Source organism: Amblyomma maculatum, chromosome 3 (assembly GCF_055883805.1).
Source record: "Amblyomma maculatum isolate TAMU_Amacu chromosome 3, ASM5588380v1, whole genome shotgun sequence".
Lineage (NCBI taxonomy): Eukaryota > Metazoa > Arthropoda > Arachnida > Ixodida > Ixodidae > Amblyomma > Amblyomma maculatum.
The window spans coordinates 83616611-83630476 of NC_139346.1; the positions used below are offsets into that span (position 1 = coordinate 83616611).

Here is a 13866-nt window from a genome sequence, read left to right on the forward strand (position 1 = left end):
TGGTCGGCAGACAATGACCGCGGCCGAGAGCGGCTAAAAAAATCTGATTTGTTCTATACGCAGAGAGAGCCGCGTCATGTGGTCTGGTGACGTAGGGACGACCAGTCGACCATTCGGCACGTAGCCATGTTACCTCTCAAGTATTATTTGCCAGAGTGGTGCTGCTGATTTCTCGCTCAGAACGCAGCCAGCGCCATCGCCAAAAATGTCGGATTTTCTGCAGAACGCAGCTTTCAACGCCATTGCATTAAAATGCAGGGGCTGTTAAGTTCTGCCCTTAAGAGTACCGTGGAAAAGCGTGAATGGCTCCCCTCTCTGGCTTTCTCTGCGGATCCTGGTTCGCGTAGATGCGCTTTGCTTTTCTCCTAATCAGTGGCACTCCTCAATTTGTGAACAAATTTCTACACAAGTTATTGCGAACAGTTTGGCGACCCTACACGTTTTGGACGACCCTCGAAGCCTAAATGCAAAATCTATCGAAGTCACACAGTTTCAAGTGACAACATGCCAAATACAGTCGAATTTCTTTCTCTCTACACGAGGGGTAGCCCGGCGCAGCCTTTTATTCTTTACTTTAGTTCACACTGAGACAAAAAGTTTCACGCGTGTATTTCAGTCTGAGGTAATAGTGCTCTTTTCCTCCTTTCTCCGCTTCGGTTCGGTTCTGTAGCGAACTGATAATTCAGCAGCTGGTCCACACAGCTTTCCCGTCAATATATCGCGAATAAATGATGTCAGAAAATTTGTAAATCATTATAAAATGGGACATACTCATTCCGTTCACCTCACTTTATTTACGTATACTAGCTGAGGCAGCATGGGAGCAGAAAGCAGTTTTTGTTCTACTCGGTGTAGTAATCGTCGTCTTCTTTACCGTACCCTGTGTGGTGCAATATGCCTGCTCCCTCATATAGGCCGATGCATTTGTACGAGTACGAGGCATCCCCTCTGGGCGTGCACATGCATTTGCCAGGACACAGGCGTTGCACTTCCGGGTCTCTCTGATCACACTGTAAATGAAAATATGAGATCATAGAAATATCTTAACAAGAAGGCGAATATGTGCCAGTTCGCCACATCGGGTCTCAGTGAAATGAAAAACTAGCGACCCTCTAGCGGCTCCGTCTTTCAATTTGTTGCTATCGTGGCCACTAAGTTTCGCTGTCCCAAGGATACAACAAGCACGCTGCTCTGTAAGGTACATCAGTTCCACCACTTTATTCGACACTTGCAACCGACCGCTGACCTTGCGTTAAGTCTATATATGTCACCTGCATAGAGATTCCCTTAACCACATGTTATCATCTACTGTCAACTGAAGTACGCCGTATGTGTACGCCGCGTGTTCACACAGTTAGAAGTATAGAGTTTTCTAACTTTACAGCTTCCGGCGCTTTTGAAGGATATATATATATATATATATATATATATATATATATATATATATATATATATATATATATATATATATATATATATATATATATATATATATATATATATATATATATATATATATATACATATATATATATATATATATATATATATAGATATAGATATATATATATAATATGCATTTGTTCTTCGTTGATGTTTCGACCGGGGTCCGGTCTTTCTCAAGACTGTGGTTACATTACTTGAGTTTCAATTTTAAATGCTTGAAAATTGTACGGATGCAGGAAAGAAAGAACACACATACACACACAAAGAAAAAAAAACAAGCAAGAAAGACCACCATGGGGAACCTGTTGAATGCGAGAAAAGAGGGAAAATAGAGGAAAAATAGGGAGTAACCTACAGACGGCCAAAATATATACAAAATTACGTAGTCCATATTTATTTATTTTTTTTTTATTTAAACATACTGCTAGCCTCGTATTTGAGGCCGTTGCAGGAAAGGGGCACAATATACATTGAAACAAACAAAGTTCAAATAGGCGCGGACATAGGTACACAAAATCAACCAAAGCGATACATATGCACTATGTTAGCATTATTCAAGTGCTAAACAAGGAGGAATGTGTGGTATGGTTGAACATGTAGCAAAAAGAAAAAAGAAAAGATATACAGTGACGACGGCAACCACTAGCAACCTTCAAGAGTAACAAACAATCGAGGGGACAAAAATAAAAAAGAATAAAAAATAACAAGAGACAGATAAGTGAATCTGATATGGATCAGGATATCGTTGCAACAAAGTGATACAGAACGCTACATGGCTTTGTTTGACAAAGTGGCGATGAAACTTTCCAGCGATGTACAATTGACAGTGTCACCAGGCGAACTGTTCCAGTCACGGATTGCTTGTGGGAAAAACGAGTGCGTGAATATGTCGTTGTGAAATCTGTATTCAGTTAAGTGTTTGCTGTGTTTTGCTCTTGTACTGTGTGTAACTGACGGTACTAAGTACTTACTGGTGTCAATTTTGATGCTGCCATTAAGGAGAAGAAACAGAAACTTAAGACGGAGTAGTTTCGTGCGAGTTTGAATAGTCGGAAGATCAGCTTGTTTTAATAATACTGTAGGGGAGTCATGACGGCGGTACTTGCTAAAATAAATCTAGCTGCTTTTCTTTGTACGCTTTCCGATTTTTCTATGTGCTGCTTACGGAAGAGGAACCAACATACTATTCCATATTCGAGTATAGTTCGAACAAGTGACGTGTATGCTAGACGTTTGGTGTGAGCTGATGCAGATCTAAGCGAGCGCTTGAGTGAGTACAGAGCTGCCAAAGCTTTGTTAGTAATATATGTTACCTGCTTGTTCCATTTTAGATCTGATGTAATTATTATGCCTAAATATTTATACTCTTCCACCTTTTTCAACATTTTAAAGTTAATAAACCACCTACCGCAGGTTTCCTACCTTGTGGAAAAAATCGATGCCAGTTGTGGAAACACATGCAACAAAACAGGCGAACAGCACACATTCCGCTTTCAAACATGACATCGAAGAAAACCTTAACTGCGTCTCGGGAAACGTTGTATACCTACTGGAATGTGGCCACTGCTAGATGAAATATATAGATCAAAATCCCACTCCCTTCAGAACCACATTCAATAACCACCGCGCACCCACGAAATTAGTACCTAACCTTCCCCTATCAAAACACACTAATCAAACAGGTCACGAATTTGAAAAACTAAAAGTTACTCTAATTCAAAGCAACTTCAGAACTAATCGTGAGCTTGAGTTACCTGAGTCATATTTATTCATGAATTTAACACAGTGGATTGCAGCATAAATGAACATCTGGGAATGTTTTCGGCCCTTCGAGGTCACTAACCCATCAAAGCACTTCAAGTAACAGATTCGCTGTGAAGATGACCTTAGACTGTGTTTACTTAACTGCCTTCACGAAGAGATACCGCCGGCGCCGTCATCTGAGGTCATACCCAAAGTGTTTTGCACACTTGTCTCCCCAATCCTCCACTCCCAATGACCCCCCCGATTTTCTTCTTTTTCTTCCCTCCTTTTTTTTCGCCTGCTAATCTGCTTGCCCCATCTTTCCTGGCCGAAGATAAAACATTGGGCATCTTTCCGCTTTCCTTTTTTTCTAATAGCTCGTATTCATGTTTTGCTTTGTCTACCCCGCCGGGGTGGCGCAGTGGTTACGGCGCTCGACTACTGTTCCCAAGGACGCGGGATCGAATCCCGGCCTCGGCGGCAGCTTTTCGATGGAGGCGAAAAGCAAGGCGCCCGTGTGCTGTGCGATGTCAGTGCACGTTAAAGAACCCCAGGTGGTCGAAATTTCCGGAGTCCTCCACTACGGCTTCTCTCATAGCCTGAGTTGCTTTGGGACGTTAAAACCCCACAAACCAAACCAAACCATGTTTTGTCTTTCTCCCTCTTTTCTCGCATTCAACAGGCTCCCCATGGTGGTGTTTCTTGCCTGCTTTTTTTCTTCTTTTTCTTTTTTTTTTGTGTGAGCGTGTTTCTTCTTTCCTGCGTCGGTACAATTTTCAAACCTTTAAAATTGAACCTCAAGCAATGTAACTACAGTTTTGAGAAATACCGAGGCCCGGTCAAAACGCCGCCGAAGAATAAAAGAAGTGTTAAACATCTTTGCTATTTATTTCTTCAGCAGCCAAGAACGTCTTTTTCGCAATTGTATATATATATATATATATATATATATATATATATATATATATATATATATAGCATTCATTAACGTTTCCTCTCTTAAAATAAACCTGCTTGGCAGGTACTCTATAGCTGGAAAGGCAGTGCTCAACGAGCAGTCATATAACACTTGGCTGCGTTTTGCTATCCCTTACAAGCAATGTCGTAATTCGCTCGTTTTTGAAGCACTGAAATTGAGGTTTTTTGAAACACTAAATTGAGACATATCGCTTCATGCAAATACACTGAAAGTGTACGTCGATGATTCAGCCACCCAACTGCACTATATTCGTGAGCAGATCAAGCGTTACTTAGATTTCTCCGTCTCTCGATCATTGAATGCGGCTAGAGAATCCGGTTCTTTATCAGCGAAGACATTTACATTTGGCGGAGCTTTCATAAGACTACGAAATGACAACCACTTTACTGAATTAAAAGCAGAAACGTTAACGGCGTAGGGGACCTATTCTTTCTTATATTTGTTTGGGGATACAGAACAGCTTTTCTAATTACCGATGCGTGGTGGTCGGTATATGCACTTGCAACAAATGTCTTCTGCGAGGTAACCGGGAAGAGTTATTGCGATATAGCGAGAGTAACATGGAGCCCTGGCCACGCGGCAAATTGTGCACGCAGTCAACAATCTATCTTTCTTCGTCGCTTGCGGATGTAAAGAACTTCGTGCTGTAGTTTCTAGCGGAAACCTGTCCTGACGCTCATTTAGACGCAAAACAAGCGTTTGACATTTGAAACGTTTCTCCGTTGTCGCTTGTGTGCTCCGGATGTATAAAGATAGAAAGGCCACTGGAATAAAGAAAAATAGACCGCTAAAACGCAACGAGACAGCCCCTAGTAACACAAACGTGCGTGCGTCTAGAGCTGATCATGCTTGCAAGCCGTCACGACACATCTAAAATGTGACGCGCGCGCCACCTCTTGACAGCATGAATGGCTACTACACACGCTTGCTAGGTAGCTGCCGGAGCACACGAACGCGTCTCACGTCGCCTCCGGAGTTTTCTACTGTTTTGTGCGTCTTTCGACTGCAAAGGATTTCTGAATGCATTGTGCACCATTTACATCCACATTTCGGAATTTTCGAGCCCGAATTTTGTGCTAGACACTGAACTGGAGACACTTCGCTTGGCCTCGCAGTAGGCCCAGCTGGTTTTCACCGCACCTTGCCTAGGCTAGTTCTAGCCTCACAGTGCGCACATGGCTTGACCAAAACGCCGAGCCTGCCTGCAGCAGCAGGGTATATCAGATTGCCAGAGAAGCAATCTCGCGTGAAGAATTCGCCACGGATCTTGGATGGACTATGACCCTGACAGCCCGCAACTGGCTCACCCAGCACCGCTCATACTCAAGTCCCCACCACGACTTCGCCTTTCAAACCACTGCACGGACCCGGCCACACTAGGCAAGTCTCCTCCACCAAATATAAAGCGTCAGACTCCGCAACCCAAGCTGCCCGCCCTAGACCAGAAAATTATCTACCGCCGTAGCGAGGGCCTAGATCTCCGCAAACACAATGGGGCCTACATCCTATCTATTGTGTGCGCGCCGCTGAAACACCCCACAGAGGCTGTACGTCAACAAGACGCTATATGCATAAATCATCGAAACAACTTCCTCACCATCAGTACACCATCAGAAAACAGAGCGGAAAGCTACGAGGTAACAGTCTCTTAAAGGGTCCCACAAACACCTCCCGAGCATTGCTCGCAAACTATCTCTGTCGCTAGGTTATGCTGCTTGGTTTGGTTTTTGCGGTTTAACGTCCCAAAGCAACTCAGGCTATGAGAGACGCCGTAGTGGAGGACTCCGGAAATTTCGACCACCAGGGGTTCTTTAACGTGCACTGACATCGCACAGCACACGGGCGCCTTGCTTTTCGCCTCCATCGAAAAGCGGCCGCCGAGGCCGGGATTCGATCCCGCGTCCTTGGGAACAGTAGTCGAGCGCCGTAACCACTGCGCCACCCCGGCGGGGCTAGGTTATGCTGCGATACACCATCTGAACGTAATAAAACACGTCTACGCGCAGCACAGGTCCCGCAATCCTATTCGAAAGTTGGCGCTCTCTTTCCTTCCACTTTTGCACTCCCTCGTCTCCTCCGTGCAACGCTTCTACGTACACGCGTTTTCGAATGACTATTGGTCTGCTTCTTTGCGACGTCACGCATCCATAAAACTACCCCTCATGCCAAAATAATTGTAATACGCTTAACTTTTAGTTACCAGGAAAGAAACTTGGAATGTTTTGTAGACAGAAACATTTTTTGAAAGTTTTTTTCCTTGCACTTCCGGTGTCACGCGGGCACCGCGGTAACCACGGTAACCACGGCGCGGTTGCGCGCGGCGACCTCGTTTCAGTTCCCTGCGGGGCGCTTTCCACCTGTGTATGTTCTCGTTTCTTGTGGAAGAAACAGCGTTGGTACCGCTCCTTCACGCAGACTCAGTCTTGTTTGGATCCCCGAATCGCGAACCACATATCTGGGTAAAGCAAAAGTAGATAAACACTTTCTTCACCGATGCTGGCTATCCGATGAGCTGTAGCCACTGTTTCCGGAGGTTGGCGTTTTGAAGCACTTGATGCAGAATGTTTTTCCTGCCGTCACTAGCAATACCTTCGCAGCCAGGGACTGCGCACTGTAACAACCTCCCGTTCATGTCCCGTCAACAACAACAATTCAGCGCTTCGATAACTGCCTTTGCGAACTCAAGAGAGTGACCAGTCTAGCTCAGAACTGTCCTGCACTCGTCGCGCACACGACGTAACACAAAATCGAAGGTGAGGTCAACGCCAGGGATGTACAGCGTGGCAACAAAACTTGCGAGTTGTGCCGAAGGGCGATGACGATGAAGCAGACGACAAGAGGCCCCCGGCGGCGCGTCGGCAAGCAAGCGCGACAAAACGGAAGTTGCGGCGTGCGGCGCTAAGCAAAAAAAGTAAAAGCACAGATGCGTCAGTTGTGACGTGCCAGTGGGCGAGGCCTTGGAGGAGGGCCAGCCTTTGCGCGCGCTAAAAAGTTGAAAAGAGGAGGAAAGCCGCGAAGGCGCAGATATTCAAAATTTGATTGCAAATAACTCTGCTTCCAAATGCCGCATTTAAAAACATTCTTTCACATACTAGGCATAGGGAAACTGTATCTCTAAGGCTGTTTTGGGCCCCTTTAAAATCTCCGACATGATCTACCCATCAAAGGCCTACATTGCCCAACCAGACAACGCCACCCGAGGCGTTCTCTACAACGCTATTTACGACCAGACGCCTGAACAAATAAGTGAGAAACTTCAGGCTTTCACCAAAAGTAGTTCGTACGTCATTACGGACGCAAGACAGTTGTCCATACTCGTCACTTTCGTCAACACAGAGTCGGTTTCTACGCAGCTACGTTTTTACGGAGCCGTCTATGACTGTTATACCTTCATAGCGAAAGCCGAGGTATGCTTCAGCTGTCGGCAAGCCGAACACACAAGCGACGTCTGTGTCAAATTCAAGCAGAATATCTGACAGCGCTGCGGAGGCAGTCATTCCCTAGTCGAGCCACCCTCGTGCGCAGCCAAATGCATCATCTGTAATGGATCCCATTTCACGGGCGCCAAAAACTGGAAGCAGCGTTTCAACCGACCAGGCTAGCAAAGGCTGACACCCAAAGAAGATACTTCAAAGAACGCTACCCTCCAAGAATCCCGCCACAGGCAGCGATCAAGCTCGCAAGCCGCGCCAACTCCCGTCACCGGTGCCGGTCCGAGTCCTTCCCATCCCTGACCAGACATCTCATGAGTGAGGAACAAGGCAAGACCGGAGAGCAACATCTGACAGACAGGTGAGTTGAGGTCCGCGACCTCCTTACCTTGTTCGTGAGAATAATCACCTTAAAGCACAGCTCGAACAGCAGAGCAAGTAAATTCAGCACCAGAGTCAACAAATTCATAGGCTTATCAAACAAATCCAATCGCTGCAACAAAGAATCCCACGAACAGAAAACATAGAAAGTCCTTAAGGTATCCCCTATCTCCCCCGGTAGCTGGCACACCTAACTCAACCACCCAAAGCACACCTGCCAAGCCAAGAACAAAAAAAAAAACACTACTACTGAGGACGTCATAACGTTAGGAACCCTGATCAGCGCAATCAATATTCTTTAACCGGAAATGGAAAAGAAATTCGGAACCATGGCCAAATACATTAGCACATGGGCCAGCAGTCGTACTACAAAATTACGACGCTCGAGCAGAGATCTAGCGCCCACGACGCCATTGCTGCTCAGCTGTAGAGCAAAATGAACCAATTGTTGTCCCCCTACACAAATCAAATTCAAACCAATCGCCCCTGGACCAGCTAATGATGGCAGCAAACCACAAGGAACTTGAGTACGTGTGGCAGTGGAATTGCAGAGGATATCGTTCCAAGCGAAGCAATCTACAGCTTCACATTCAATCTTTCTCCGACACAAAAGTCCCCACAGTCATCGCGCTACAGGAGACGCAAGCTCCTGTCAGTCAACTATACTCCCCACAGGCCAACGAACAGACCTACACAAAGGGTAGCAACCCTAGGTCACAGAGCATACACCGCTACCGATTACCCGATAGAGGTTGGAGATATAGATTGCCTCCTAATCGAGCTACTTCCGAAAACTAGAAATCGCACTAAGCTATACATCCTCAATACGTACAGCAGCTCGAAAGGCAAAGCAGCCCCCCTCCTAGAAGCCACACGCAAAGCGCTTCATATCAACACTAAACACATGCTTATATTTTTTGGTGACTTCAATGCTAGACATGTCAGCTAGGAGTACATATTCAACTACACGAAAGGGACACAGTTCTGGACCCTAACTCAGAGGGATCGAAGGACTCACCCTTGTAAATAATCTGCAACAACATATGCGCATCGGTAACAGCGTGCAACATCACCCGCGATCTCCCATTCACAAAAAATATCACACAATATCTTTGGCCGAACACGCAGACATACCTAGACAGTGACCACTACCTAACTAAAATCTAACTCTCGCTGAACTCAATCACCCCCTTCATGAAAAAGAAACTGAATATCACAGACTGGATCTGGTTTCGGAACAGCCGGAACGACGCCCCCACCCAAATCAAACACCTTGAGAGATGGGTGGCAAAATTCACAAAGGGCGTCGATACAGTGACATCTGAGATGCCGACTAATCGGGAATCGGACGCGGTCGACAGCAGACGTCTTCATAAGTGGGAAGCTCACTCCGGCCTGCGAAAACGATGGTTTTGAAGCAAACACAACAGATCACTCAAGTTGAGGATATCAGGCTTGATCAAGAAAATAGAGACACATGCGTCATAACTAACTCGTCAGATGTGGGGACAGCTCTGCAACCGCATGGAGGCAACCTGAGACTAAGAGACACATTGAAATTTCTACTCTGCCCTTAGAACCCCAAAACACGAAGAACTCTCAAAAGCGTAATGTAACACGCCTCTCACAAAATAGGTATAGATAATGATGCTCTGATCCAGAATCTCAAAGAAAGGTACCTGTCACCCGTTAATAATTAGGAAGGATTATTAACGATGCGCCCTTAACGGTGCGCACACTCCCAGACACCCTTAGAGTGAGGGGGGGGGGGGGGGTAGCTGTTCCGGTCGCAAAGGAGATGCCCTCGACCTGCGTGGCAAGCTCAGCCGGAATTCAACTACCTTGTAGAGACAGAAGGGGGTGGCCGTTTGGTGCCCAGCTGTCGCCGGTTCAAGACAGAGTAAATTTCGAAGTCAGATGTAACAAACAAAACAAACTTTATACACAGCAAGAGACGATACAAAGGAATACACAAGATCACTTGAAATGCACAGACGAGGTACACAGAAAAACAAACGCTAAGCATGCAGTCACAGAGGTATTCAATAAAACAGAAGATTTACAACAGCTCAAACACTAGAGAGTCACAAATACAAACACCAAATTGTTCACCGGGCACTGTTGCAGTCCGACGCCTCGAGAGTCACTATGTGGCCGCCATACAAGACGAGCGCCGCTCCCTCGCAGGTCCTGGGCTTGCCAGCAGCGGGTGATCCCCGGGAGTTCAGTGGAAGCACTAGTGAACACGCCGCAATCACTGGCTGACCGACTGATTACGCAAGCGGCGCGGTCTCTATAAATAGGGTGCGCCGCGTCTGTCTGTTAACACGCGCCAAAGCTAGCGCGCACGCACACTTAGCTTCGCTGGTTAGAGCGCTCCCTTCTCCTCTCGTCGAGCCGCGCGTCATTGGCTAGGTCCCATAGAATGTTCTGGAGTTTTCTGGGATATTACAGACTGATGAACCACCGTCATCGCCGGGTAATGGGAAAGAGGGTGACGGCGATGCGTACAAAGCTACGCGCTCTCTCGCGCGGGGGAGGAGGCTTTTTCTCGAACTTTATGGAAGAAATCATGCGGCGCCGCACGGGCCTCGCGCCGCGCCGACTTGATAAAAATGTGCGCCGATTTCGTTACAGTACTTCACAACCTCTTCCAAAATACCCCTCCCTTCATACTTGGGCGTAGAAAACTCTGAGCTCGCCGCGTACATAGCAACGTGGGATGTTAGAGCAGCAATGCTCAAACTTCGCACCACGCCCTCGCCAGGAGAAGACAGGATCACCAACAAAATGCTACGAAACTTGAACGAGAACTCCGTCCAAGCCCTAACGGTACTTTTCAATAAGCACTGGAAGGAAGGCACGCTTCTCTCCGAATGAACCCACGCCAGGGTCAGTTTTAAACCCAAGCCCGGAAAACCGCAGGACCTGTTTTGTCTTAGGCCAATCTCCCTAACCTAATGCTTGGGGAAGCTGTTTGAGCGCCTAATCCTTCACGGACTGCGAAATTACATGCAAACAAAAGATCTCTTTCCCCACACGATGTTGGAACTCCGAAGCCATCTATTGACACAAGACGTAATGCTTCGAATCTCAAACGAAATCCTACATACCAGAGATTTCAAACGCACAGGAGCACACTAGCCTTTGACCTCACCATGGCGTTTGATAATGTCTAACACACAGCCATACTGTACGCCTTACTCAATTTAGGAGTCGGGACTCGAATACATACCTACATAGCAGCTTTCCTACCAGATCGCACAGCGGAAATCAAACTAGGCCCTATGGTGTCCCTCTCCTTTTCCGTGGGGACATCCCAGGAGTCAGTCGTATCTCCCCTACTCTTCAACATCACTCTCATTCTCATGGCTCGCAAGTTAGAACACATTCCAAACTTCTCCCACGTCTTTCATGCAGACGACATTGCCTTATGGACCAGCATGGGCAATGTCGGGACTATGGAAGAAACCGTTCAAGCAGGTGCGGACGCGGTAGTGGAGTGCGCAGCCTCAATAGGCTTCGCGCGCTCATCTGCCATGTCTGAACTCTTGCTATTCCACTCGATCCCGAACCGCCACAGGAAAGAAAATCCCTCTATACGCGTCGACGTCAATAGTCTACCAGCTCCAGATGTTCAAAATATACGCATTCTAGGCATGTTCTTGCAGAGCAATGGACGCAGCATGGAGACCATCTCCAAACTAATAATCACGACATATCAAACCGCCCTACCGATTAGAATAACCAACAAGCACCGAGACATGCGTGAACATGCCCTGAGGCCGCTGGTGCAGGCTTTCATGATTAGTCGGATGGCCTACTCCCTTCCGTACCTGTATTTCACAAAGACGGAAGAGGAGAAGGTACATGCCCTAATAAGGCAGGCATACAAGTTCGCCGTAAATCTCCCACAACGAGCTCCCATCACCCATGTCCTACGCATGGGAGTACACAATACACTACAAGAACTAACTGAAGCTCACCGCACGGCTCAGATTGCAGACTCTGGTCCACAAATACAGGAAGACACATTCTTGCCTCCAAATATTCAGCCAACAGGTCCACCGCCCAACAACATCCACTCCAGGGACAAACTCATAGTTCACCCTCTACCCAAAACGTGGGACCAGTTCGCAACCAGGCCGGACGCGAAGCTCCTGCTAAGGCTTTACATCAAACTCATGCAGACGACAAAGACGCGGTCTACGTGGACGCGGCAGAGTACATCCACAATTCGGCCTACGCCAAGAGTGTAGCATCGCATGACCTCAAACACATAGCCTCGTTCTCTATCAAGACAACAACTTCAGTTGAATCCTATGGCAGCTCTATGGTTGCTTATTCGCAACCATAGAGCTGCCATTTCGTCCTTCGCTGCGAAACTGATTCTGAGCGACTCTAAAACAGCATCCAAAAATTTCGCACAGAGACAGATTTGTTCTACCACACGAAAAATGCTCAATTCTCCCACGCAGGTAACCGCCGTAGCGAAGTGGCCCACTTCTTGTTCGAGTGTACGTCAACAGAGCAGTGCAGACTGTAGATCAGGATAGCGCTATGGACCTGCTCGTGATATATCATTAAATAACGCCCCATTACAGAGAACAAAGACTCGTCCAACCCCCACGACACATCTTCCTCTCGAGAGAACAACAAAGTTGTCGGAGACAGCTCCAGGCTCGTACATTCCTTCCACCAGCTTTGTTAGCCCTTATCCACCCAGGCCTTAACCAACTCGTATGCTCTCTTTGAGGGGCTCCGAGAGCGAACTCTGACCTCATTTTATATCTTTGCCGCGAATTTCAACTGCCATCTGGCTGGAACTTCACTGACAAATAAGGCTGGGAGAACGTGGTCTCCAGCTCCGAACTGGCCTCACAAAGGCGGCTGATAGAGTGGGCTCGACAGGGTGCTGCACGTCATGTACTGTTGGCCACCACCCGGGACCAAGAGCCCGATCAACCTTCGGACGTACCTCCTTTTAATAAAGTTTTCATGTACCTATCTTGCGTGCATGTCCCCGCTTGACGGTCTCGCCTCCTCATCTAGCTACCATACTGTGGTGTTGCCGGATGCTCGCAACCGTGTGTTTTGTAAGCTTGTATCAAGCCTCGAGTACTGCTTCGCCTGCGTTGCCTCTGAGAATCGTCTGCGTCGGCTCCATAAATCTGAGCACTTGCCCGTCGCCCAAGTTTACAATTTTGAGTGGTTCCCGCCCGCGTACCGTGCGGTTTCAGAGAACGTTAACGAACTTCATCAGATAGAAATTATATAATTATATAATTGGTTCACAGGAAGGGAAAGGCGCCGTATCTGTCACACTTGCTCTGTGGACACCTGAACAGCGCCGTAAGGCAAGGGAAGAAGGTGGGAACAAAAGTGGATAGAGAGAATGAGGAGCCGTATAGTGGAGGGCTACGGAGTAATTTAACGTGCGCTGACATCGCACAGCACACGGACACCTCTAGCCCTCCCCCATGGCACCATTCATAACCTAAATGGCTTTGGGAGAATAACCTCTTTAAGCACCTCGATTGTCGTGCCCTTGTTGAGAAATGCTGATAGGTCCCTGAAGTTACACCCAGAACTAGAGCTGCTGCGCAGATCATAGGGTAGTCTAATATTCCCTACAACAAATGCGGGCGGCGCTGCACTTTATCTACTATGAACGCTCTAGGGGCCCTTCGATGCTTGCTATTCACACTTCTCCCAGGTGTCTCATTCCGTAAACTGTTTCGTTTAGCATATCTGCAACGGCAAAGATGGAGATTGGACACGAACCCATATGTTCGAACGTCACCGTGAATCGCTTGCTTTTGTAGCAAAAGCTACATTGACCACGAAGCAGAGATTTCGCCGTCACACCAATGTCCACCGTGGTTA

The 13866-nt window shown here is 47.1% G+C and overlaps 1 long non-coding RNA gene across 1 annotated transcript in view; it reads right to left on the bottom strand.

Annotated features, from left to right (window-relative positions):
- Positions 1-774: 774 nt before the first annotated feature.
- LOC146195134 (uncharacterized) overlaps positions 775-13866 on the bottom strand; it is a 17739-nt gene continuing 4647 nt past the window's right edge. Inside the window, exon 3 of the long non-coding RNA XR_014705961.1 lies at positions 775-1010. This is a non-coding gene — a long non-coding RNA (uncharacterized LOC146195134). The remainder of the gene's footprint in view (positions 1011-13866) is intronic.